The 4,440-nt window shown below is 37.7% G+C and overlaps 1 pseudogene; it reads left to right on the top strand.

Annotated features, from left to right (window-relative positions):
• The first annotated feature begins 988 nt into the window (after nt 1–988).
• On the top strand, nt 989–2,120 carry LOC118020702 (annotated as a pseudogene).
• The last annotated feature ends 2,320 nt before the right edge of the window (nt 2,121–4,440 follow it).

Genomic DNA, 4,440 nt, shown 5'->3' on the forward strand with positions numbered 1-4,440 from the left:
TACATGTCTGTTATTAAGCATGTGTATACATCTATGTTGGGTGTATATTTTAGAAGGGGGACCACTAAGTCCTAGGGTATATATTTTAGAAGGGGGACTGCTAAGTCATCTGTTAAGGTTTGATAGATACCACCAAACAATTTTCTAAAGTAGTTATCCCATTTTACTTTCTCATCAGTGGTGTGTGAGTTCCGCCTAATCCGTATTTTCTCCAAATCTTGTAATTTTCTTCATTTCTATGTTAGCCATTCTGATTTTTTTAAAAAGCTCGTAAAGAGAAACAAATTATCTTGAAATCGTAGTCCTATGACAACAGACGTCATAGCAGTTACTCTGGAAGTCAGAAGGTGGTAGAAAATACATCCTCAAACAGGTCTTCCAGCTTCTGCCCTTGACTTTGTGTAGCCTACCAGCAGCACAGCAACCCGAGTCCTTTTATCCAAACATTAAGTCAGATCATGTCACTCTTTGCCTCAAAATTATCCAATGGCTTTGCCTCTCATTCTATTTAAAAAGCCCAAATTCTTAATACAGTATAAGACCTTCATGAATTGGTCCCCTGTTACGCTTCATTCTACTCACTTACTCAGCCCTGACCACCTATTCTTGATCACACACCAAGCATGCGCCTGCTCATGTCCTTTGCACAGTCTGTTCCTTGGCCTGGAAAACACTCCCCCCAGATGTCCACATGTCTTCCTTGTCAAATATTTTCTCAAATTGCTTAAATAGTGACTTTTTTTTCACTTCATAGCCTCTGTCTTGCATTATTCTATTCCTTGATATCTATCCCCATCTAAAATATTTTTTTTGTCTTCATCTCACGTGATACATAATTTGTGAGTTTTTTTAATCCTCTGTTGTATAACCACAGCTTAAAACAACTATCATGTAAGAAAATCTTGAAAAATCAATAAATTGCTTTTTCTCAATGGGTTTGGTGCCAGAACACAGGTGTCATGAAAACCACTGCCAAACCCAAACAAAAATGGGAAAGGAAAAGACTCACATCAAAACTGTTGTTATTGGACATGTAGATTCAGGCAAGTCTACCACTGCTGATCCTCTGATCTACAAATGTGGTGGGATTCACAAAAGAACTATTGAAAAATTTGAGAAGGAGGCTGCTAAGATGGGGAAGGTCTTCAAGTATTCCTGGATCTTGGATTAAACTTAAAGCTGAACGTGAATGTGGTATCACCACTGATATCTCCCTGTGGAAATTCGAGACCAGTAAGTATTATGGGACCTCCGTTGACACCCCAAGACGCAGAGATGTTATCAAAAACATGATTACGGGCACATCTCAGGAGGACTGTGCTGTCCTGATTATTGCTGCTGGTGTCAGTGAATTTGGAGTGGGCATCTCCAAGAATACACAGACCCATGAGCATGCCCTTCTGGCTTACCCACTGGGTGTGAAACAACTAATTGTCGATGTTAACAAAATGGATTCCATTTCTATAAGACGGGTGTTCTTAAACCTGGTCACCTTTCCTCCAGTCAGCGTTACAACTGAAGTAAAAAGTCTGTTGAAATGCACCATGAAGTATTGAGTGAAGCTCTTCCTGGGGGCAGTGTGGGCTTCAATGGCAAGAACTTACCTGTCAAAGATGTTCGTTGTGGTGATGTGGCTGGGGACAGCAAAAATGACCCAGCGATGGAAGCAGATGGATTCATGACTCATTTGATTATCCTGAACTATCCAGGCCACATCACTGCCGGATATGCACCTGGGCTGGATTGTCACACGGCTCACGTTGCTTGCAAGTGTGCTGAGCTGAAGGAAAAGATTAATCATTGTTCTAGAAAAAAAAGCTAAAGATGGCGCCGAGTTCTTGAAATCTGGTGATGCTGCCATCGTCGATAGGTTTCCTGGCAAGCCTACGTGAGTTGAGAGTTTCTCTGATTAGCTGGGCCATTTTGCTATTGGTTACATGAGACAGACAGTTGCTGTGGGTGTCACTGAAGCGGTGGACAAGAAGGCAGCTGGATCTGGCAAGGTCACCAGGTCTGCCCAGAAATTCGGAAGGCTGAATGAATATTCTCCCCAATACCTGCCACCCCAGTCTTAGTGGTGGAAGAACAGCCTCAGAACTCTTTGTGTCAGTTGACCATTTAAGCTTAATAGTAAAAGACTGGTTAATGATAACAATGCATCATAAAACCTTTGGAAAGAAAGGTTTTGTGGACTATTTGCTTATTTTGTGTGTGTGTGTGTGTGTGTGTAGCAGTTTTAAGTTACTAGTTTTTAAAATCAGTACTTTTTAATGGAGACAACTTGACCAAAAATCTGTCACAGGATTTTGAGACCCATTACAACAGAAGTGTAATGGGGGAAGGGGAAGAAAATTTAATAAACTAATGTAACAGAAATTTATATTGAAAGTACATTTTTAAGCTTAGTTACTTGTTCGAAGGAAATTGGTGTTATTTTCTCTACTGCTTTAAGTATTTCTTTCTCTTTGGTTACAGAGTTTTAATCGTATAAGCCTGCCTGTGCTTTGGCTTTATATTTATACTAGTGTGCATTCACACTCATTTTTGAAATTGTGGCTTGATAAGTTTCATACATTTTTGGAAAATTTTCAGCTTGTATTTCTTCAGACATCCATTCTCTCATCTTCTGTATTCTGGAACTGTATTTGCACACATTTTGAATCTAACATATTCATATGTTTCTTTCAGACTTTTCTATAATTCTCATCTCTGTTTTCTTCACATTTCTACCTGGCTGTATCAGTCTTTTTTTTTTTTTTTTTTAAAGATTTTATTTATTTATTTGATAGAGATAGAGAGAGGGAGAGCACAGGCAGGGGGAGTGGTAGGCAGAGGGAGAGGAAGAGGCAGGCTCCCCTCTGAGGAAGGAGCCCGACGTGGGGCTCGATCCCAGGACTCTGGGATCATGACCTGAGCCGAAGGCAGCCGCTTAACTGACTGAGCCACTCAGGCGCCCCATGTATCAGTCTTTGAATTCCCTAATACTCTCTTCCATTGTATCTTCAACATCTGTTTGTAGATATTATATTTTTAATGTCTAAGAGTATTTGCCTTTTTTTAAATAAATAGATGCTAATTCCCCAGTGAAATTATCCATCTTTTAAAAATCTATTTGATTAAAATTAGTAGTTTAAGTCCATTTTGAAAACTCCAGTATCTGGTTCACTTGCAGGTTTATCGTTTTATCTCTGTTCTCCTTGATTTTTGTCACTTGGTCTTATTTCTTCTTACTCGGGATAATTTTTATTGAATGCATTGTACATGAACGATAGTAAAGGCCTGAGATGATGTTTTGTTTCTCCACACTCTATTTAATTTTCTTTCTAAAGGCAAATGGAGTGTAGGCAGATCATCTTACTCCAGCTCACGTTTGTCTGTTTGTTTTTTCCTTCTAGAGTTTACCTCTTTCAAGGTCTGACATGAAAGCCTGAATTTTAACCACAGTCCCTCATTCTTGTCAGGCTGTAAAACCAATTTTTGTCTTCGCTGTGTATATTCTAGAAACCCTGATTAGTGTTATAGACTCTTTGGTGTCTGCTTTAACATTCTCAGCATCTCCTCCAATGCAAGTATTATTTATTTCAAGATGAGATTATGTGAGGCCTTTGGGGCTCATTTAATTTTAGTTCCATAATAGTGACACTCCTTAAATCCCAGCTGCCTTTGTCTTTCTGCTAGGTTTAAACATCTTAAAAAAAAACAAACACTTGTTTTAGTTTCCACAAGAACAGTTAAATACAAGTTTTATCATTCTAGCTAAATGTGGAACTTTCTCTAGAAATAGATTTGAGATTACAATTTGCAACTATTTCAAATGAGAGCAAGTTGTGTTGACTGAGGTCCCAGAAAAGGAAAAAAAAAAATCCTTCTTTCATTTTTAGACCAATACATATTAAACTCTAACACCTTTCTTTCTTTTGAGTCAGGCTTTTAATTTTAATATCAGAGAATCTATTGATAACTTTGAATTGTGTTAATTTCTTGTTGTACCATGGTTCATGGAAACCTATCTCTATCTGTCTACATATGGAGAGAGAGAGTTGGGGGCTATCTTTTTTATTGTGAGAGCTGTTAAATCTTCCTAATAACAAAACAACAACAAATAATAATTGTCTGTATTAAGCAAAAGAGAAATAAGAAGGAAGACTGGCTACATAATTTGTCATAATTTGACAGAACGTAACATGAAAATGCAGGGCCCTTATTTAAAAATGAAGAATTTCAAGACACCTAAAGCAGAACATTAAGTAGATTTTAGAATAACAACTGTTCCTTCTTTATTTCTAAAGTTTATAAATAGGCTAGGGTAGAAGCAACTCTAAAAATTCCCCTCATTGTAATGTTCCAAGTAATTTCTGTAATGATAAGTTGTTTGGTGCCCAATATGATATGTATACAGTAATACATAATCTACTAGGGAAAAAATTCCCTACAATAAGA

The sequence above is a fragment of the Mirounga leonina genome, unplaced genomic scaffold, assembly GCF_011800145.1.
Source record: "Mirounga leonina isolate KUSES-001 unplaced genomic scaffold, KU_Mleo_1.0 Mir_174, whole genome shotgun sequence".
In the NCBI taxonomy this organism is placed as follows: Eukaryota; Metazoa; Chordata; class Mammalia; order Carnivora; family Phocidae; genus Mirounga; species Mirounga leonina.